The sequence below is a fragment of the Corvus cornix genome, chromosome 11, assembly GCF_000738735.6.
Source record: "Corvus cornix cornix isolate S_Up_H32 chromosome 11, ASM73873v5, whole genome shotgun sequence".
Taxonomy (NCBI): Eukaryota; Metazoa; Chordata; class Aves; order Passeriformes; family Corvidae; genus Corvus; species Corvus cornix.
This window is the reverse complement of record NC_046341.1, coordinates 17,101,731-17,125,835: the sequence shown is the minus strand read 5'-3', so window position 1 is coordinate 17,125,835 and position 24,105 is coordinate 17,101,731. Positions and strand designations below refer to the sequence as shown.

At 40.2% G+C, this 24,105-nt stretch overlaps 1 long non-coding RNA gene across 1 annotated transcript in view; it reads right to left on the bottom strand.

Annotated features, from left to right (window-relative positions):
• Positions 1–277: 277 nt before the first annotated feature.
• LOC109144220 overlaps positions 278–24,105 on the bottom strand; it is a 47,652-nt gene continuing 23,824 nt past the window's right edge. Inside the window, exon 3 of the long non-coding RNA XR_005602866.1 lies at positions 278–2,019. This is a non-coding gene — a long non-coding RNA (uncharacterized LOC109144220). The remainder of the gene's footprint in view (positions 2,020–24,105) is intronic.

Sequence of the window (24,105 nt, the reverse complement as noted above, 5' to 3'; positions counted from 1 at the left end):
GTGCCCAGCACAGGCTGAGGGAGCCGGGGCTGCTCAGCCTCGAGAGGAGCCCCAGCTGAGAGGGGCCCTCAGCCCTGGGTGTCCCTGTGTGCGGGGAGGGCTCCGAGCAGGGCCCGGGCTCTGCTCCGGGGCCCAGCAATGGCCCCAGAGCCACGGGCAGGGCCTGAGCCCAGGGAGCTCCCCCTGCACAGGAGGCAGAACTTCTGCCCTGGGCAGGGCCCAGCCCTGAGCAGATTGGCCAGAGAGGCTGTGCAGTCTCCTCCCTGGGGATATTGCAGAGCCCCATGGACACACTGCTGTGCCCTGTGCTCTGGGATGGCCCTGCTGGAGCAGGGAGGTGGCACCAGAGGAGCCCCTGGGGGCCCCTCCAGCCTCACCCATCCTGGGGCTCTGGGATTCTGTGATCTCCTGTAGCCAAATTAGCACCTCCCATTAAAAGACTGAAAGCCCCCAGACATAGCCCAGGAAATGAGAAGGGCATCCACAATGTCTTAGGTTGTGAGAGGACAGCATGGTGGATAAATTGGAAAGTAAAGATTCTTTTCCTGTTGAACACAGCAATGGTAAAAAAATCTATCAGTAAATATAATATTGCACTTTAAAGCAGGCCTGACAGCAAGACCAAGCTGTGCTTGTGTTTAATGGTCATTAATCTCTGCTGAAAAAAGGACTGACAGTTCTCTCTTTCCTTTTGACTTAGAGATCCAGTGAAAGCGTTCACGAGAGCCAAAATCAGGTTATCAGTGTACCAATGCAGGATGCCAAAGAAAACTCTTATTGAAATCAAAGTAGGAAAGGGAAAAAAAGAATAAGAGTCTCCCAATGCCACCCGACAACACAGAGTTAAAGAACAGGGGGAGGAATATTATATTTAAGAGACCAGAGTTATATCAATGTGAAGGTTTTATGTAGTGGGCCTTTGTCAATCAGACAAAGGCTGGATTTTCACCTTAGCTTCTTAAATACCCCATCCAATAATTAATTTAACTGATATGGGACAGCTATATTATCCCTGAATAAAGTGATTTGTATAGATCTAAAAGCAAATGCCTTGGCAAAAGACAGAGTTGATCATTATTTCAAAGCTCTTATTTTTCCCCTACTCTTAAGACTTGGGAAATTATTTATTTGACAATCTGAAAATAAAACTTGAGCTCTATTAGCATGTAGACTGCTCAATAAAATGGAAAAAAAGTCAGAGAGAGGATTAATAAATTACATGCTAGAAATGGGAAACAAGATTAGAGGTGACATTTTGGCAGTGTCTTCCTCACAGTGAAGGAAAAAAATGAAACAAGATTAGTTGGAGAGGAAAGAGGGAGTCAATCAGTAGGAAAAATGAATTTAGGAAAAGTGAGAAAACCTGTGAAAAATGGAGGGGTTGATTGGGATAAAGGGTGCTACAAAACTGCTCTGTGGCAAGGAGGGACATCACTGCTCTCCAAAGATAAACCCTCAGTGAATTGGGGGTAAGATGTGGGCTGGGGGATGATGGGCTGGTGGCAGAAAGCCCAGTGGAGGGGACAGCAGTGAAAATTGGGGCTGCTCTTGGTGCTGCCAAGACAAGAGGAGCGAGTTCCCCCAAGGCTGGTTCCGTGTCCCTCCTTCCTCCCCTCTCCTCTGCTGCCACAGAGGAAGGGTAACATAAGCACAACCACAACAGCCCGTGTGGATTCACAGACTGAGGCAAGCCTGGATTTTCAGTGTGTTTGTTTTCATGGCTCACCACTGATAGATTATATCCCACAGCACATCTCCAATCTGCATATCAGGCTTTCTCCAGCACATTACTATGGCAACACCTTTTGGATCAGGGATATTGGACATCACTGGTTCTTTCTGCTTTCAGCAGCAACCCAAAGGAGCCTTGGGCTGCTCCTCTGCCAGCCAGTGGATCTCTTCTTCTTCAGCTTCCTCACCTCCACCACGAGGGCTTGGCTCCATCAGCTTCCTCTGTCACTGTGAAGATGATTTCTTTTCCCTTCCTCCCTCTCTTGTAGTGGCTGCTTCAAGCCTGTCCTAAGGATGAACACATGGGCAGTTTAAGAAGATGCATTTCAACTGCTAGACCCAGATTATCATCTGAAACTGATAATTATTGCTAATTGTGTGTGCTTACAACAGGGTACTGCTACCATGAAAGTAAAGTTTGCCTGTCAGGCATGCTGTGAACAAGCTTGGGATCAAGAGCAAAATAATTCATAGCTATAAAAATAAACCTTTTTGGGACAAGTGTTGCAAGAGCTACTATTTGGTCACTCTTCAGCGTCAGTTTTAGTCCCTGATTGTCTCAGGCCTCCAGTCAGTCACCTGTGAGATCCTAAGGAAAAAAGAAAAAAACCCAAGAATAAAAACCTAAAAGGCATTTTGTTTTGACCATATTCAAATTTATGGGAATCATTCCACTACAAGCCTAGTTAGTCCTTCCACAAACATCTGAACAGTTCAGGACACTGAATGTGGGATCCTGCTGGAATTCATCTCTACATGAGCAATCACCTGAAAAAGACTATTCCCCTGGACAAGAGCACATCTCACTGCCTTTGCAGGTATCAGTAAAATGCCCATTATAGTTTCTTGTGTTCTTCTGCAAGACGCAGAGTTCAGGAGATGTATTCTGTATGCAGGAGCAATTACCATCCTCTAAAATGCTCATGTTCCGACAGCAATTACTCCACAGCAGCTAAGAAACAAGGTAGATGATTTTCCCCTGTAATTTAAAAGCAGGATTTAACTAGCAACAGGCTGCCATGCCTTATAAATGTTGACTTTTGGAATCATAATTCCTGTAACTTCGTCTTCACTGAAGAGTTACATCAATTTGTCAATGAAATTGAGAGTAGTACATGTATAAAAGGTAAATTTTTATGTCCTAAGTCAGCAGTAATATTATACTGCTGAAATATTTATTAACCTTGAGAATTTGAAATGAATGCATGGTTTGCTTATGGTCTTAATGGGACATCATCTCACCTAAACCCAAAATGCAGGTAGATGTCTAGTATTTTTTTTTTCATTCATTGCCAGCCTATTGACATCATTTTATTTTCAAGAGTATTTTATTTTGAAAGATAATATTTTTCTAGCTTGTATCACAGCCCACTTTTAATTAGGATGAGAGACAAATTGAAATTAGCCTTTATTTTCCTTTCTCACAAAGTGTTCTCTATTCCCTATTAGTTTCCCACAGAGAATTTTTTTTAATGAAGAGGCTTTGTTTTAGAATTTGTAATCTCCTGGACAGACTTTATAATGATGAAATATAAGTGTCTTTCCTACCATCACCTGCTGTGTTTGGAAAGCTTCATATAAGGCAAGGGGTAAAGTAAATCTCCAGTTCCCTGGGGGTCAGTTTGCAGAACAGGCAGGTACATACATTGTGTAATCTCTTAAAACTCTGCAAATGGAGCTTATCCTCTTGGCCTACTTGCTCCTTAAAGTGGTGGCAAAAACATTCTAAAACAAGAGCAACAGTTCAGCAGGGGAGATGCCAGGCAGCCCTTGACCAAATGCAAAATACCCAGAAGTGTTCATTAGATGATTGAATCACAGAGTTCCCAGTTTGGGTTGGGAGGGACCTTAAATCTCACCCCATTCACACCCTGCCATGGGCAGGGACACCTTCCCCCAGACCAGGTTGCCCCAAGCCCCGTCCAACCTGGCCCTGAACACCTTCACTTCCACACCTCTGACCTGCCATCAAAACTCTGTTACACACCTACAAATTCCCCATTGTTTAAAGAGGTTCTCAAGAGAATCCTTCCTAGATTTTTAATCCATCTTGACCAAAGGCCTTAGGGCAAGATTCAGCACTCAGACCTGACAAAACTTTTGTTATAGAACACATAAGAAATACAGTTTAGTCTCGACATCACAATTTGAAGGCTTTAAGTTATCAAAACACAACCAGAGAGTCAACATTCCCAATCTGAACCGTGCATGTCTGGACAATTAACCACGCACTGAGTGCACATGTATTTCTGAGTGACGCTCACACTCGTATCAATAAGTTTTCAAGACACTGGGCCGATTTTTTCAACATTTTTTTTCTTTTACTGACCCTAAAAATCTTATTACAGTGATCTAGCCAAAAATGCGCCTGATATAGTGTTGCCTTCACACCTGGATTGAAGAGCCTGGTGCTGTGTTCTGCAGGTAACAGTTGTACAAATCAGATGCTAAATTCCAAGCCTGTAAGATGCAAGGGAGAAGATTTCTTTCGGAAAAGTACATCAGGAAATGTTTAGCATTTTGTGCATTGTGGAGATACAAATATAATACAGAATTAAAAGTAAAGAAGGAAAAAATTGGCAGGAAGAACCAATGATTTGAAAAAGACATTGGACCAAACGTGAAAGTACAGTTAATGACCACACTTTTCAGTCACTTTGATATAAATTCTGAAGAGGAAGGAATCACTAAAATATGGCACGGCAGTAGAAGTACAATTTGCACACAATGTAATAAAGAAGAAAAGAGAGAATCAATTAAATTTGGCAGAAAGACAGATGTGATGAAGCTACTGGTTAAAAAATGGCCCCATTATTTTCATTTTTTATCTTAAAAGTGGAAGATTTCTAGGTGAGGATATTACACTGGAGATTTAGAAAAGTCATGTAAGCTTTGGATAAAAGGAAATTTGATAAAGAAATGAAGGAAGAAGATGCAGAAGAAAAATTGTTTCTGAACATTAATGCTATGTCCTAGAGGGTAGTACATAGCAGGACATGCAGCAGCAAGCACTGTAATAAAATCTCTAAATGCAAAAAGTAATCAAAGCTTAAGGAGCTAAAGCACTCACAAACACAGGGGTACATAAGAGTAAATGAAGTTAAAAGACTGTAACAATGATGAAAGAAAAGAGAATAGGCTGAAATTGTATTTGAAATGGTTTTAGAATATGTATAAGAAAAGAAAAGAGGTTTACAAGGGCTGGAAGGAGTATTGTAGTAGGGAAAAAAGATACAGAACACAACTTTTTTTTTTTTTTTTTTTTTTTTTTTTTGCCAGGGGATGACACTAAAAGAAAATAAAATTGTATAAAAAAAATGCCAGAGAGGTATCAAAGGGAATCAGTTTCATATAAAAGAGGATCAAGAAATAACAGTACCTGAAGATTGACACAGCTTTGGAGTGAGCTGAGAGCTGTCCCAGAATTCCAAATAAAATGGCACTGGGTCAGGTAAGACTCTCAGAGAGCTGCACAGATGAAACTACTTGAGGAAATAATTATAAGGACCCCAACATCAATATTCTAGGAGAAAAATTCACTCCTGTATGGAGGATCTTTGCAAGTCCCTGGCAGTATTTAAGATTTCAGGCTTAGTAATTAGAGTTCCCCAAGTCTCATAATAGAACTCAGAAGATCTGATAAATACTATGAACAGCCAGGAGATAAAATTTGCAGAGATGACACAATTTCTTAAGATGTACAAGGTGACAGGACATATCCTGGAAGTGTGATTACTCAAAGCTGAATGAAGGCACATCACGCAACACAAAGTGAAATGACACGGAAAGAATTATTTAAGCATCTTCTATTCATTGCTAAGTTGTAAATGAACTTCTTACAATAAAGAGCAAAAAAAGAATCTCATTAATTTGGGACTCTTCAATGGAACCTTATTAAAAGGAAGAGAGAACGATTCTACAATTTCTCTAAATTGCTGCACATTGGGAGAGACAAGAGCTGTAAAGACATGTGGTGCATGTGTGTGCATGTGTTTGTGATTATTGCCAGTCTCCCTCACAAAATTAGTTTGTAATGAGATTAATAATACATGGTCAGATGCACTTTGTATCCAGCTGAATGCTATAAAGCATGGAAAATGGGAAGAGGAGAAGGTGATGGAGTAAAACAAAAAATCTGTGCGGATAAACCATCTCACTGATTTCTTATTCTTCATTCTCTGAACATTGCAAATAGCCTTGAGAATTCCTCAGGTGTGAGGAACTAAATCAAAAGCGCCACAAAAAGCAGAGAGAACAGTAAATTGTGACAACTCCTAGAGCTGCACCAAATCTGTAATTACACAACAAACCTTGCCATCAAAAACATATTAGAAGGCAAAGTGCTTGGGAGCCAAAAATTCTGTCGTGGGGAGGGTATTCAGTATTCCAAAAACATGATTACCCAAAGGCAGCTTAGGTACAAACTTCTGTGCCCTCCCAGCTCCCCAGTGGGGCCCTGGGAAGACACAGCCAAGTTCTTTGTTAAAGCTGAGCAAAGCCTTGCACACAAACAGCGCCCCTTGGTGTTGATCATGAAATCTAAGGGAGGAGAGCAGGCAGAGACACCATAATATTGAAATTGTTTTGTATTCAAAATGAAAAACGGATGGGGAAAAGCTCTGTATGCTCATTACAGCAATGGCTCCTTGGCTGGTGTTCCTGCTAGAAAAGCACTTGTCCCCTTCTGTGGGGTGTGAGGGCACTGCCAGAGGAAACTCATGCCTCTGATATTTAATTTACTGCATGACAGAATGCTTTGGAAAACAAAATGAAACCTTTGCTTCTCTAAATAATCCTCCCTCCCCCACTGCAGTCATTGTCTTTGTAATATTTTATGGCTTGTCATATAATACTCTGGGATATTGTCCTACAGAGGATGTGACTGCACTGCTGAAATGAAATACCTGTGTGGTGTTCCCTGCCCGTGGAACCACTGGAGCAGTGGTTGATGAGGCTTTGTGCATTTCTTAATATTTTATTTTGAATTTTTTTCCATTTTTGTAATAAAGAATGAAAAAAAAAAAAAGAAGCAAAGAAGAAAACAAGCTTCACATTGATTTAGGACTTCAGGGAGAAGAATAAAGCTATTCTATCTATTTTATAAATGCAAATATGCTTATAACATTGATCTCAACAGTGTAAATCAATAATACCCAGAGCTTCCCTGTCCCCCACAGATTGTCTGCAAATTATAAATGGTGGTTACAAAAGTATAATCACGATGAAATATTATCAAATCTCATATTCTACTCATGCTGTAATTCAAAAAAGGAGCAGATATCTTGGAATTTAGAGTTTTGATGTTTTAATGAGTGCACTATGTTTTTTCTAGTGAAGCACAACCAATTAAATTGAGCATCCAATCTTTTGCTGAAGGAACAGTCTGCAGCTTCCAAATGACTGCAATTCTCTCTTTTCCCATTATAGGAAAATATTTTTATCCTGTCACCAAGCTCAGTGCACTCAGAAGCATGAAGCAGCTGACAGATAACATAAGTAGTATTCAATATAATCAGATTGGGCTGTGCATCTGACACAAGGAGCCATTGGGAGACCCAAGGAAACACTAGAACATATCTTGGAATTCCATCTTTTATTGTGGGATAAAAAAACAGTGTTTCTCACCTTTTCCAGAACTTCAGTCCTGATCAAAATTAGCCTTTTGGAAGTGTTTCCAGATCCCTGTGTTTGTTGAAAACCTTGCGTACTAAATATTTTAGAAATATAAAGGTCCCTAGAGAACATCACTGCTAGAAAATCTGACACACGGGATGTCAGATACTTCCAGGCTTAGAAGAGCTTAGCTAAGGATCTTGAGCATCTAAACTTTGGACTGTATTGAATTTAGACCTGATTTATCTGGTCACCTACAAAAAGACTGGAAGACCAAGAATCCACACCTCTCCAAGCTTGATCCACTTCTCCTATCCACCTTCCTCAGATTCTGGAGAAAGGGAAAGATGAGGGTCACATTTCTGCTTTTTGCTCTTTGGGGAACTCCATGTCTGGATCCAGCACTGGGCCAGCAAAACATCCAGATCATTAAAATAGAATCATAGAATGACTTGAGTTGGAAGGGATCTTAAAGATCATATTTCATGGGCAGGGACACCTTCCACTGTCCCAGGCTTCTCCAAGCCCCAATGTCCAGCCTGGCCTTGGACACTGCCAGGGATCCAGGGGCAGCCCCAGCTGCTCTGGGCACCCTGTGCCAGGGCCTGCCCACCCTCCCAGGGAACAATTTCTTCCTAATATCCAATCAAACCCTACTCTCTGTCAGTGGGAAATATTACAAAGACCACTGTAAATAAAATGTCTCTTAGTGAGAATCATAATTAGTTAATTAATGTGTTCATAGCAGACCACAAGCAGTAAATCTTGCCTCCATATTCATAGGTAATAATGCTGAAAGCGTTGAGCACTTATTTTTCCTCTGTTAAAAGCTCAGGTTTAGTCTCTCCCATTTAAAATAAGAGTAGCTTGAAATCTTCTTTGTGTTGTAGAGAATGGAGGTATGGGAAGGTTATTACAGTGCTGATAAATAAGACAAGTAATTTTACCACTTGTTTAACAGCGTTTGAACATTATCACCTTCTTCTCTGTCTGCTTTACAGTTAAGCCACATACAAGCTTCAGGTTAAGAGGTATACTTTTTTTTTTCCAGAAGGACAACTAGCCAGTTGTTTTCTGACTTCTGAAACCACACAGAAGGAAGTTTTGGAAGATGTTGAAGGCAGACACGAGCCTGAGGACAGACTCCATCAATAACTCAGGAAACAGATGTTACAGTGTTTGTTTAGGCTTTCCGAACTAGTCTGATTTTTATTTTTTTACTTTAGTTTGAGAACTTCTTTTCCATGTTCATGTGTTTATTTTTGTTGAACAGTTTCACATTTCTGCTAGGGAAAAAGAAAACAAACCACAAGATCACACCTGAAACACTTGTGTGTTTGTTTTGCTGAGCCCAGAGGTGACACACCACCAGAGGTCTTTGCACATCTATTGCAATATTTGGAGTTGCTGGTGCTTTTTAATGAAGCTGTTCTCCCAGTAAGCCCCTGGGAAGGGAAATGCTATTATAGCAGTTTATTATAGCTGAGGCACACAGGAGGACAGTGTAGAGCAGAACAGGGACTTGAAATCGCCTTTCAAATTACGGGGCTTGAACTTCTGTCTGAGGTACTTCCCAATCCTTTCTCTTCCTCTGCCCTCTTCCCACAGCCAGCTGCCCAGCACCACAGGCTCTGCTCCCTCATGTTCTCCATCTCATTTCCCTCTGGGCGTGAGACCACTAAATCATTTAAATCATCTGGGACTTCTCAGAGAGTTAAATGGAAGAAGGCACATTCTGAGTACAACCACTCCTGACACACCAGCCTGCCAGACACTCAGCCTCTTAGAGGGGACATGAGAAGTGGGATGGAAAGAAAAACCCCTGAAATTCCAGAAATGGATTTCAGAAGCGTCACAGAGATGGTTTTCCACACTTTTTGGATTCTTCACAGAGCTAAAAAAAGGATTCCTGGGAATATGGTGGATGTTTTCAGCTATGTTTTCACCTGATTCACTATGGCAGCTGGGGAAATTTTTTCAGTGTAAAGGCCCTTACTAATGTTCTAAGCTTGGGTAAGCTAATATGGTACTATGTGATCAATATAGTATTAAGTTATATTATACATCATATGTATTGTATGACACTAGAGAAACACATATACCAACATAGAGAAACACATATACCAACATAAAAGTAGAAGAGGATCTCAGCCACTAAAGTTGTGGGTACAGCTTGCACTTTATCTCTGAGGAAAAGAATAGCTTCTTTCTTAAAGCATGCATAAGAACATGGTGGGATTCTTGGGATGTCCTGTGCAGGGACAGGAGCTGGACTCGGGTGATGGGTTCCCTCCAACTTGGAATATTATGTGATTTATTTGCAAGCTGACTCTGTGTAATTCTCCATCAAACTCCGTTCTTGCATCATAAGGCCTCTGAAAACTTCCCTTGTGCTTTATATGAAGAGCCAATAATTGGCCTTATTTAGTTTAGATGAAATAAATAATTTCACAGCCACTTCTCATATAATAAGGTTGGCCACAGCCTGTTTTTTTCTCCCCAGCTTGTATATTTTTGTTTGGAGTGAACATAAAAGAGCATTTTCTTGCATGCTGAGTGTTCATTAAAACCACTTCCAAATCTTTGCAGCCATTAGGGTCCTCACTATGTTCTGATCTTCCTGTCATATTGATTTAACCATAAAAACAATCCTTTCTTCTAATGATAATAGTAAAGTTATTAACTGAAAGTTATGAAGGACAGCTCTTCATCTAAAGACCTCAACTACTTGAAAAGGTTTCATAAAAGGAGTAAAATAACCAATCAAAAACCAGAAGACCTCTAAAGAAACAAGAGTAAGTGACTATGAAAATCACGTTCTTTCTCCCAGAAACCCATTTCAAACTGGGCATTACCTACCTGGGAATTCCTTATTTGTTCCTCATGGTGGTATGCACCTGCTCCTTGAGCTTGGACAGCCCTGACAGTGGCATTAATAATGAATATAAACACCTTGTAAGTAAATGGAGAACTCCAGAGCTCTGGTGTCTCCAAAGAGGCACTATTAGAAGCAGGTAAGAACAAAACTAAACAGGAACAGCATTTCCAAGTTTCCACTTGGAAGTTGCTTCCAGTTTCTTCAGTTCCTCTTCCACTGAAGCCTAAGAAATATTTCCTTTGTAAAATTATAATTTGATATTCTTTTGGGTTAGGAGTCTGAGCAAAATTACTGGTGGACTTTCCAGTACTCAGACTGCTTGAGGATGTCTTCCTCTGGCTGAGCTGACACACTGCTCACTGTAGTCGATGTTGCCTTGCTGCTCAAAGGATATGAACATGGTAAAGTAATAGAAAAAGAAAAAAAATATTATTTCTAATGATCAGACAAACTGATAAAAGTTCTCTGTTCCTACCTCACCTCTGCTCTGATTGGGTACTGCTGATTACTTCTCAGAGAAAGAGTTAAGAACAATTATGACAAAATTACGGAAGTCATAACTTTAATGTCAAGACAGAAATATTGTGGTGCAGACCACTGTAATAAATGTTAAATTGTTGTCAAGAAAGAGCTAGATAAATTATATAATCCATTCTCCACATCTTACTGAGCATACAGAGCTGTAACTATTCTTCTATTAGATTCTGCCTAGGCTGACAAATTGTATGCTAATGGATAAAATCTTAATCACAGAAATAAGGGCATGAAAATCATTCAGTTTAGCTGAGATGCTTCAAAATTTTCAGTTACTCTTTCACTTGTCTTAACTCATATTGGTAGTTCAGTCACACACCTCATCATCCCCTGAAAACTCAACAACCTCAGCAACTCCTCTGTAAAATTTTCCTTTTAACTCCAGTTTACTGTTGATGCCTCTCTGAAGAATTTTGTTACTGTACATTAAGGCCATCCTATAAAAACACAATTTATTTTACTACATTATAAAAGAATGCCAGTTATCCTGACACATCTGTGTTATCTGTGGGGTCCTGTGGGAAATAGTGGTGCAATAGCAGGGAATATGTTGCAATTTGTTTGGAAGCATTTTTACAATCACCAGGTGAGCGAGTAATTGCTCACATGAAAATGGGGATCTCAGTGCCTTATCTCAAAGATGGGGATGGCTCTGTGTGCACAGAGCACCAGCAACTGCTTTTGAATTTCTGTGGCCAATCTAGCTGGATAAAGAAAAGGAAAATAAAAGAAATAAGTCATGGAAATGGAGGTTCCTATTAGAAGTAAGCTGGGGAGTTTTCACCAGGACAGGACACTGTGAGCAGCTGAATCCAAGCAGTTCAGTTCTGTTATCTGATGTTGACCACGGCTCTGTGCATGGGGGAGGCTGAAGCTATTTAAGCCCAGCCTTGCTCAGCCAGACTCTGCTGTAGCATGGCTACACCAACTGCAGAGCTGGGACATCTCCAGTTTAACAGGATTCCTCAGAGTCATAACCTGAATTACCATAATCTTCTGACAAAGGCTGGGATTTAATGAGAGCGATTGAGGCAAGCCAAGTATCCCCTAATGAGGGAAGGCAAGAGCGCAGGAAACCGAGGAGTTTTTCCTGTTGAAAGCAAGATATCATTCCTGACTCAGGAAGAAGTGGGGAGTACATTACCGGCAAATACTTTTAGACTTTGAGGAGCTTTCTCTCCCTCCTGCTGATCTGCCTAGTGGGTTTTGCTCTCTCAGTCTCACTCTCTGAACTGCACAGTTCTTATGGCTCCCAGCTAGGAAGCAGGAGAAGGACTTACTCCTTTCTTACCTGCTAACATTACATGCACACAGACTATTAGTGCTTAGCTTCAAGAGGGAGCATGCTCTGCCAAAGGTATTATTGCCTCACCTCACAGGCATGGAGGATCACAGCTTTCTTGTAAGACTGCCTGAATTTTCTTGGGAAAATAATCTAATGTAAAGCTAAAACTAAAAAAAAAAAAAGAAAAAAAAATTAACAAAATTGGCTTTGTGCTAAAGCATTTGGAAAAATAAAATAATTTTTATATTCTTTCTCCTCTGAAGCAAAATACTTTCAAAAATAAAAGTTCAACAGCTCAGACATCCCTCTGAGAAAGCGGATCTGTTGGAAAATGTCAATTATCTCTAGGTGGAATTAAAGGAGTTTAGTTCACTCTGTCTCCCCCACATACATTGACAACGCTCTAAAAAACAACTTACAATGTTATCTCCTGGCCACACACTATTTTTAATGGCTCTTTTTTTAGTTGGTTGATTTTATTTCTTGTTTTAGGCAATTTTCAGGAAATCTTAAGCTTTCCTCCCATTTCCTAGTTGTAATTATTCTGCATACACTTGTGATATATCAAGAACTCCATTTCCACAGCCCTGTGTTCATAATGATGTGTTGTTCACAACTGGTGATCACCCTAAGGTTTGTAATGCTATAAATAGAAGTTGAGAAGCAAGGCACATCCCTATTGTTACAATGTGCTGAACAAACAAAAGGCAATGCTTTGTATTCAGTAAATGGACTATTATCTTGTCCTTCAGTACTCAGATGCTTTCCCTTAGTAAAAAAATTTAATAGATAATTTTACAGCTGAATAACATTTGACCTTGGAACTGCTCATTGAAATCAATGAGGCAAGCTGATTTTTATGCAGCATGTATGCACTAAAAAGGCACTTTAAGCAATTCCAAACATGAGACAGCATAGCAGGAAACACTGAGAGTTCCTTGAAACATGAAAGAGCTTGTGTGCTCTACAAGCCTTGTAGTTACTTCTTTGTACACTTCTAAACAAGTGTTATGTGTTTAATCATAGCGGGACTCATAAAAAATGTCCACGATTGCTGCATGTACAAGGAGATGTAGTGATCCTAAGAGTTTCATCACAGCAGACTATTTCTAGCAGTTTGGGTGTTTTTTTAATTGAAAAGTCTCTCCAAGGACTATCAGCATGGGGTTTTTTTCCAAGACAACAAGTACTGCTAAATGGACTTGTTTTCATAAGAGCTCAGCTGAAGCCTGCTATGATAGGCTCGTATTATTAATATTAAATCTCTACATTTTGAGCTTGGAAATCCAAACCCTTACCATACTATTAATGTGTCAGCATATCTTTTAAACATCATGGTTTTTATTTGTAGGTTAATTCTTCTTTGTCACTTGAAGCCACTCTTCACCAGAAAGCAAAATCATTGATCCAGCTATTGAACTTGTAGTAATTCAGATGATTTCCTATTCCTGGAATAAACCCCCACATAAACAGTGTATTTAACAGATTCATAATTTCTGGACACCCTAATCTTCAGAGTGACTCTGGTCAGACCTGAATTAATGGCTCATGAAGGTATAAAAGCCAGTGTGAAATGAGATTCAAACCTATATGTGGGTTTGAAATCAAAAAGGAAATTTGGATCTGGGAAAAACCAAATAATTGGTTCTACTCAACTGGTCACCCTCCTTGCCAGACACATTTAGTGTAACAAACTTCAGCAACATTTAGCCCAGAGAAATCAAACCCACCCTTAATCCCTGCTGCCTGAGGTCTGCTGGAAGACCACTAAAGGTCCCATTCCAGTTTTGAAACACCAAGTCCTATAACATGGATCAATTACCCCCTACATGATACAAATTACAAATTAATTTTTTGCTGATTATTATACACTTAATTCATTTTCGAGAACAACTCGCTGGAGCATAAATGTCAATTTCATTATTATTTTTTTAAAACTAGGATTCAATTTTGCATTTCTATCATATTCAAAAAAATAATTTTCAATGTAACACAGTGGGATATTCATATGTGCTCAGAAGCTAATGAGGTATGGGAAATAGATATGCTATCATAAAAGGAAAATTACTAAATGAGAAAAAAAGATTTTAAAAAGGATCTCTTCGAGTGAAAAAGAACAATTTCATCACCAAATGGGACTGCTTCTTCACTGTATCTCTGGTTTTTGTCATCCCATGCGGCCTGTTCATTTATGTAACTATTTTGGAACATTCTCCTGCTTTCACTGATTGAAAGAATCCTGTTCATTAAACATCTTTCTAAAGTGTTTAAAAAAAAAAAAAGCCAAGGTAAAGAATTGTATAAAGACCCTTTAAAAAATAAAACTGTGCCCATTCTCTTTTGGTAATTCTGTTTTGACTATAGCACGTAAGTGCTTCTCTAGACCAGCAACACAGTGAGGGGAGCACACAGCTGTGCTGCTCAGGAACACTCCCTGGTTACTGCTCAGTGAGCTGAGAATTCTCCTTCTCCTCCTGTGGCCTGAGTGCCCCTTTTCCCTTCAGACAGACTGGTTTCTCAGTGCTTTTCCAGCTCCTCACCATATTCCAGTTCTAATGAAATCTCTGTTTGGCTTAGATTTGCCTGCTTGCAAAATAAATTCTGGCAATTGCACAAAGATCAGATCATTTGTGTGAGCCGATCCAAAGGCTCGGATGTTCCAGGTGAACATGAGCCCTGGTGTTATGACAATACCTGATGAAAGTCTGAACTCCAATTTAAGGTGTGACCCTCCAACCAACTGGCAACAGTTGTTGGAAAAGTACTGTTACAGCTGAATTAAAGATTCTCTTTAATTAAGAGCTACATGTTCAGAGAAAGTTAGTGAAAGATGTCTCCAAGCAGAGTAAGAAAAATACATATTCATATTCTGATAAGGTAATCAAGATGTTGATGTTAATATTAGAGCAATAACTTTAATTGTATTTCAGCAAACGAATGGCAATTAGAAAACAAATTATCTCAGAGAAGCATGTCTGCTGCACAGCTTAGCCCCTAAGGCAAGCCAAAAGCTAAACCTTTTTCTTGAATTTTAATGCAGGAGATAAATAGACACACCTCTGGAATTATTCTAAACAGAAATACCATAAACAGTTTAAAGTTACTCTGAGACACAAAAGTAAAAAATTCCTTTCCTCTTGAAGTGGGGTCTTTGTTGCCACAAGAAACATTAGCATGCAAGAGTAAAATACTACTCTTTAAAGATGGGGAAGTGTAACAGATGTTGGCCATGTTAATTAAAGAGCATTTGTGGTTTAACTGTCCTGGTTTAACCTCCCCAGCACCAGAGTCCCTGCTGCCACATTCACTTCCCCCATGCTGGCATGGGGAAGAGAGGCAGGAGAGTCAAAGTGAGAAAACTCGTGGGTTGAGATAAAGACAGTTTAATAGTAAAACAAAATCTGTGCACACAGGCACAGCAAAACAAGGAATTCATTCCCTGCTTCCCTCGGGCAGGCAGGTGTTCAGCTCCTCCAGGAGAGCAGGGCCACATCCCATGGAACGGTTCCTCAGGAAAACAAACACGTTCACTCCACACATCACCCCCTTCCCTCTTTTTCCAGCCCATTTTATATGCTGAGCATGATGTCACATGGTCTGGAATGTCACCTGGGTCATTTGGGGTCCCCTGTCCTGGCTGTACCTACTCCTGACTCCTCGTGCCCCCTCAGCCCGCTTGCTGGTGGGATGAGGAACGGAGAAGTCCTTGGCTCTGTGTAAGCCCTGCCCAGCAACAGCCAACACATCCCTGTGCTACCAACATTCTGATCCTGAGCCCAAATCACAGCTCTGTAACAGCTACCATGAAGAAAATTAACTTGATCTCAGCCAAACCCAGCACAGAAGAGTAAATGATTTCCATTAGGGTAAGATTTAGAGCATAAATGCAATGTGAATGATCCAAGGTGAATTTTTGTACTACCTCTCAGTGCTGTGCTGTTTCACAGTGACAAACCACAGCTACAGCCACGTTGCTTTCTGACAGAAATAAACACTCACTCTGCTTTGTACCTGACCATATTTGCTTTCCTTGAATCCTGTCTCACCTGGAAAGGCCGTGGCCAGCCAGAGTGTGACTCGGTGTGCCAAGAGCTAGACTGGATTTTCACCAGTGCAATTGAGAACAAAAATCTGGTGTTAACATTTCCATATGCAAAGTCATCTTCTGTGATAAAAATGCCTCATTCCAACAAAAATATACTCATGTTTCAAGCCATCAGTGTTTTTCCTTCTCCACAGTCCACTCCCCCGGGACAACATGCCCCATCTGTCAGGGTGAAAGTCTGTTCTTACGATCCATTCACCTCAGTGCTGTAGACTTTCTGGTCTGTATGATTTGGCATTGGCTGTATTTTGCTAAAACAGTGGTAGCACAAAATGCTCAGGCATTACTCAGCCCTCTGTGGTTTGAGTCATACTATTTAGAAAATTTATAAAATCTTTGTATCAAGCCTGAGTGGTTTTAATGATGTTGCAACTGAACCCACCAAGACTGCAACAGAACATTACGATTTTCAACCATCACATTACATGTAAATGGTGAAAAGCTGGCCTGCAAGTGAGATCTTGATCCTTAAAATTCTCCTTCTCAGAAAGGAAATCAGGGACAATTTCTCATTGTACCTGCAATGCAACAGTCCATCTTGGTTCTACAAAGCAATTAAGTACCTCATTAACTTTAAGCACCTGCTTAATTCCCATGGCTTTGAAACCAGTGGGAGTTAACTGCTTGCTCCTGAATTTGTGCAGGAAAAACATGCTTGTCAAAACTTGGGGAAAAAAAACCCAACTGGATTATGTCTGTTAAACTTCTTACAGTCTGGTTTAATAAACTTTATGGTACTTGAAATTCATCTTGATTACATAAATAATCAGACTGGGGCCCAAATGCATGATGATATTTCGGCAGTCTTGTCACACAGTGCATCAGACATTACATGGTCACAACAGTCTATTCAGAACTTGGAATTATACTGATCCAGACTCATTTGATGGCTACTGGGAAAGCAGGTAAAAAAGATCTAGAGGAAAAAAAGCAATAGGAGTCCTCTTGATGGAGTCTTTTAGGAGACTGAACAAAATACTTTTAATGAATGTGATGTTCCTTCTTTTTAGCTTGACTTTTACTCTGAGGACTCCAAGATTTGCATGAAAAACATGAGGCTTTTGTCAAGATTGTCAAGCTGGAGGTGGCCAGGTGTTTTACAGCATTTTAAACACACTCACATAGGACGTGTCAAAGTGTCTGTGGTCTCACTGAAGGAACAGCTGACGAAATACAGATTGAGGCTTCAAAGGTGTAGCAGAGACTCTTCCAAAGTGTGCCAGGTGAATCATGTGCTGCAATTTGTAGAAAATTAGACATCCAGTGCCAGCTCTCCAGGAAATATTTCCAGAGGAATAGCTAAGGAGCAGCTCACTAAACTACCCACATCCACCTTTACAGTAACAAATATATCGAAGGGTTTCACTCTACATTGTGAGCTTCATTGTGATGCACCTATATATACATATATATGTATCTCAATAAATAAAAGATGTCCTCTGGACTGCTGAACACTTCAAAGTACATATCTGAAAGTTTTCTCCCCTCTACTCTGAAATAAAACACATTTTTTTATTGTCTTGGTTATCCAAACATCTTTTTTTGCACAACACATTGATCATAGCGCTTTTCTCATAGAAGCTATTTACCTTCACAGATGGTTAGAGGCTTTCTTAGAAACCTTTCTTCTGAACAAGGAGGTAAAACCCCAAATCTCAGACACGCCCCTTTCAGCTGGTGATATCAGGGGTGCAGTATGTGGCAGACAACTTGTTTGCTTCACAGAAATCACACAAACTACAGTGTCTCACCCACACCACTAAGTCCTTTTCTGCTAGCCAGGAATTCAGCCTTGGGAATAAAACATTGAAAATTTGGCTTATTGTTAATTTTTGGTAGCATTATCATTTAAATTAATCAATGGTGGATCAATAAGCAAAAGTGAGATATTTTCATGTCATGTACCATTTGCAAAAGTTGGGGTTTTTTTAACTGTTTTTTGTTTAGCTTTCTAAATGTAAATTAACTTTTCCAGTAACCTTTTCAAGCAGTACACTCTCTTAAAATGTATTGTGAACACCACTTCTCAAATATGCCTGCTTTGCCTTAACAACAAAAGACAGTGAAAAGCTGCTGAGGAGAATCCAAAGGGCCATTGGATTAAAATTCATGAAGGGCAGTTTCTCCCTTCAGTGCCAGAAGTAATTGCATACACACTGAACATTAGAGCAGTTCCAGAAGTTGCAAACACATTATAGGCAGAAATTCAAATGTGTTGCAAACCTTCTCATCTGCTAATGTCTTTCTGCATCTTATCCACTGATTTCCAGCCTTAAAACTGTGATTGAAGTGGTTGGTCACGTGATTTAGGTAACAGTCTAAATCAGGAAAACTTAATTATTTCCAGTGTTGGAGATGCTGTAAGAAATATGTCTGATAAAAATAGTGCTCCTACTGATGTCATGTGGGAATGCATCTGCTGGGAAAAGGTCCTGTAGTGACTCCTAAGCCACAAGCTGAATATGAAAATGTATTAAATACACACAAAATTCACATTTTTCTATCTATCTTCATAGTTTTTTTGGCTGTTTAAGGCAAACTACTTTTACTGAGCACACACACCAGCTTCTATTTAGACTCTTGGCACAAAAGCTTCTTAGATTTACACCACAGTGTGTTAAAATTCACAGGGAAGCTTCAGTGTAGAGCACACTCCACCTTTTCCTTACTTTTAAAAATGTTTTGAAAACAAATCCATCACATTTAGCATTTGTACATGGTACTCAGCCGACAGGCTTAAATGTTACTGAGTGACAGAACTGGTACGAGCCCGACTGCAGCCCTGCCTGTTGCAGCAATTTGAAAGTCAAGGGGACCCTTTCTAGTCTGGAAGGAAATGAGAGTCTTCCCCTAAAAGAGAGAAGCCAATTTCTTTTGCCGGGGTTTTAAAACAAGGGTAACAGCACAGCTCAAACACCATGAGTCTACATTCAGTATAAGGACTATATACGACACAACTGATCCGTGCAGTCTGTGTATGCACACCTGCACTTGCTTAAATTAACACAGAAACCCTACTCACACAGAAATATAAATGCAGAGTTTGTAACTTCCAGGTAGAAGCCCTCCTACTTTTTCTGAGAAGGAAAGGTGGCAACTGACACTGGTTTCACACTGGTATTTCACAGTGGAAGAGAAGGAACCTCTAGCCTACCTACATGAATTAGGTGCTATTCTTAACTTTAATGAAATTAAATAATCTTTGAGGAATTTATTACAAAGAGAACAAAAGAGAGGGAGAAAGACAAATGAGGAACTGGAATTCAACACCATTTTATTCCACATACCATTGTGTCCTTTGCCCTCATAATATCTAACAGTAAAATGCTTTCTAAAAGCAAAAATGAAATATTTTATTCAAAATTTATCAATTAATCATATTTTTTACAGAGTGATTATTTAATTTTAGTCATCAATGGGAATGTTGAGCTCCTTAATATCAGACTGAAGCTATGTAAGAAAAGAGCATTAATTAGTTTCATTCCAAAATGCAGGTGGAAAAGGCACTTAAATGATCTAACATAGGCAGGTGTAGGCCCTGATCTCATGTGAAAGATCATTACTGTCTTTCTTTTGCATGACTTAGTAAAAATCCAGCTGTTCTCGAAGTCACTTTGTGACCTACAGGAAATAAGGTGGCTTCCCTCCATTTCCCAGTGTTCAGTGCCAACAGCACAAGGTTGCTTTCAGAGCTGCCACGCTTTGACACCCATGTTGACAGGTTTATCCCATAACAAAGATTTAATGGGAGTGGAAATGGAATGCAAATCTTGACCCTGCGGGGACTGGTCCCCAATGAACGTGATGTTCCTTCCTGCACAATCCTGCATAACCCTAATTTGCAACAACACCTTGTACGCTTGTTCTGCAGAGAAGCCAGATAATCTCAGGCACCCTTTCTTGTTATTTTCTTCCCATTTATTACATGTTAATTCTGCAACGTTTTCAGTGGCAAAGCCCCCTTGGTTCCCTGGGAAGGCTGGGATGAGAAATAGAGGTGTCTGTGGGGGTGGATGTCAGAGGAGAGAGATCACAGAATGACAGAAGATGCTGAGTTGGAAGGGACCCACAAGGACTATTGAGTCCAACACCTGTCCCTGCCCAGACACCCCAACAATCCCACCCTGGGCATCCCTGGCAGCGCTGCCCAAACGCTCCTGGAGCTCTGGCAGCCTCGGGTTGTGCCCATTCCCTGGGGAGCCTGGGCAGTGCCCAGCACCCTCTGGGGGAAGCAGAACCTTTCCCTGCTATCCAACCTAACTCTGCCCTGACACAACTTCAGGCCATTCCCTCAGATCCTGTCCCCAGTCACACGGAGGAGAGATCAGTGTCTGCCCCTCCTCTTCCCCTCATGAAGAAGCTGTAACTGATGAGTCTCAGTCCCAGCTGAACAGACCAAGTGCCCTCAGCTGCTCCCCATGTGGTTTCCCCTTGAGGCCCTTCACCATCCTCACAGCCTCCTTTGGACACTCTCTAATAGTTTAATATCTTGTTTTATATTGTGGTGACCAAAATACTCAAGGTGAAGCCGCCCCAGCCCAGAGCAAAGCAGGACAACCCCCTCCCAGGCCTGATGTCCCTCCTGGCTCCAGGGCACTGACGACTCCTGTGCTGGAGTGCACACGTATGTGTACATCACATGTGAAATAAAAGAGAGCTTTGACAGGATGCAGCACTGATTAATATTTGAGTGTGCAGAAAACTGCCAAAAGAACTTAAATGTACAACAGGAAAAATTATATGCTCCAGGGCCCAGGGACATGAGAAGGGCTTCCTCTGATTCCCATCTCTTCTATACCTGTTAGCAAAAACAAAGCAATGACACAGACCCATTACTAAAGGATACAATATTTTTAAATAATCATACAAAATCATCAGTAAATGTATCTGAAGCAGCTGAAGAGAGTCCTTGAGTCATACACAAACCCTGTGTTATTTTACTCAACAGTGCATCTGCACTGACAAAACTGGCCAATTAGTTATCATGAGACAGAAGTGCTTAGCACCTTCTCAGGCCACTTAAAAGCGAATGTAGTAACTCTGATGTACTATAATTAAGGAAGATAACACCACCAAAGGTTGAGATGTTGAGGGCAAAACACTGAGTCTTCTTAAAAGTGACTGAGTTTTACAACTCAGAAAATTCAGTTGTTTTAATAGGAAAAATTTTAATTACTTTTACCTCACAGAATGTTCTTACATTATACTCTCTGCATAAATGTCTCAGCAGCTAGAAGCAGAAATATTTTACACATTTCAAACTTCAATCAAGAATATGAAGATCAAAGAACAGGAAAAGCCATTCCCTGGACAGCACAGGAGCAAGCCAATTCCTGCAGTGCCTTTCCCATACCCCGTCCATGGAATGCAGCCACGCAGACAGATGTTGATGGTGACTGAATGCATTTATTCTAAAGAGTGACATCCCTCTTCTGCCAAGCACGAGATGTGTGACTGCATCTGTTCACTGCACTAAGGGAGCATGCAGGCATAGGACAGAAGAAAGGGCTGCCATAAAATGAAATGTTAATTAGTGCACAGAGTCCCATTTGAACCATCAGCAAGTCTGTATTTCACAAGGATCAGCCTATCACAGGTACCCCTGAAGGGGATGAAGGTGTGCACTTGGTGTTAACGAGGGAAAAGACACAGCAAAGATTAGGACTTAAGGCTGACCAGTATCTCTAGATCCTTAAATAGCTGATGACAGCAAACATCCACTATCCATGTCCACACATATTTATTCTCACATCTCCACACACACAGACACAGATACACATGCTCATTATTGTGTCTGCCGGTGTACAAACACCTCCTGCCTCCAAATCCTTCCCTTTATTTAAAACACCTGAGAAACAGAGTTCATATATTAAACTTTCTGCATTAGTTAAGTGCAGAAAGATCAAAGGAATATGAACTCAAACTGTGGTCCTGGAATGAATATATTCCCATGGCACAGTTCGTGGGAAGTATCAAGCTGATTTCCAGGAGTATCATTAAATAATACAATGCTTGTAGAGTTCACTCAGAGGTCTGAGATATACAAAACTAATTTATGAATATATTCCTCATTCTGAAGCTCAGGAGTTGACTTTACATTGTACTTTTGCCTTAATTTAGGTTTTAAGGGTCTTCAGGGCACCCAGAACAACTGCCAGTTGGAGTCCTTTAGTAAAGGAAAATAACAATTTGCATATTTGCACATTTATATGGTCAAATGTGTTTTTCCATGGATACACCTTCAAATGCTACTATACTATTATGAATGGATGTATTTAATGTATAGAAATAAATAAGTTTCCGGACTTCCCCTGACTAGTTTAGTTAGCAACTGTGAGTCCTTTCTGATGTAACCAATCCTGTCTTCTGTTCTCTTCTCATTACTGGGCCCTGTAGGCCCTGCTGAAGGTGAAAAAGAAATAGACAAAATCACAAAGATCTTTAAAAAATAATTTAAAATACTTGGAATTTATAATATTTAACTACCCCCCCCCCAAAAAAAAAAAAGCCACAAAATACTGTCCCTTAAAGTAAGACAGTGAAACATGTATATATTGATTAATATTGATTAACATCTTCTCATACTTTGGCTAAAGATGTTCTGCTCTTTCCCCAGTTTTTGGAATCTATCCATGTAACCATTCTAACTCTTCAAATGATGCAGCTCCCACAGATACAAGGATGGATGATTCTTGACCACATATTTTGAGGATCTAAAAAGGTATTCTGTAAAATGATGCATTTGCTTTGCTGTACATACAGCACAAGTAAAACACCTTATTTTTTGTTGTGTACACCTAGAAGCTATAAAGGCAACTTGGTCATTTGTGTGTTTCATGGATAGACAAAAATCACAAATCTGTGTTTTGAAGGCAATTTCCTGGCTGAGGTAATGCACAGCTGCTGGCAAAAGGTAACAAGTTTGACCACCCACTGAATTCACTGATGAACATGGCTCCAAGACACAATAAATTAGTAATAACCTCCATTATTATAACCCCAAAGTAAAAGTTTGCCAGAAGGGGATATGCAGTAAATGTAGCACTGTAAGTTTGTTCTGATAAATTGATGTTTTAATGGCAGCTTCTGTACATTTTGTCTTCATTGCATGAACTGCCAGTTACCTACAAACTCTTTGCTTCAGTATTTCATGGCTTTTATGCAAATATTTGATGTTAATAGCATCATATTTTTATTGGTTTGCTTTGTATAGTTTTGCTGAGTTGCATTGTGGAGTCATTAAAAATGAATAGCCAAAATAAAAATATTTCATATTGGAAACCATACTTAAAAATTAATGGTGTATTAGCAAAAGACTGTTTCCCACAATTTCACAAACACAGCAAAAACTTCATCAGGGGATGGTTAATCAGCTGAAGACAGCATTTGTCTGTGCCCTTCCTACATTTGGTAACAATCCCTGTAGTTTAAGCTATTGGGGGCTGCCCACACAGCCCAGACAGTGCAAAGGTGGCTTAAAACCCCCCTGTCCTCTACTGTGTGCTGGAGGCTCAGCCTGTCCTTCCCTTCCACTCACAGTGCTCAGGAGAATAGAAAATAACTTTCACCAAATCCCTGTGCTTTGGAAAAATTGCAGTTTTGGTTTGTCTGTGGATAACAACAGTTAGTCCACTAAAAAAATATTTGGGATATGCAAGAGAGAACAGAAGAATAATGGCTCTGGTTTCAAGAGAACCAAACAAAAACCAAACAGATTCCGCAAACTGGATTCACATGAGGCACAGAGCCATGGAATTCCTCACTGCTTCTCCTTTATGGATGGCTGCAAATCCATCAGTCTCCTACAACCAGAGAACCCAGTGTGGACTTCCTCCCTGATAAGAGTTATCCAGGGGATTCACTCTGTACTCTAACTGGTGTATATGGGGGAAAAAAGCAAAACCTTAATGTATTTCTAAGGGTGCAGTAATTCAACACACTGGAAAATAAAGAGTGAAG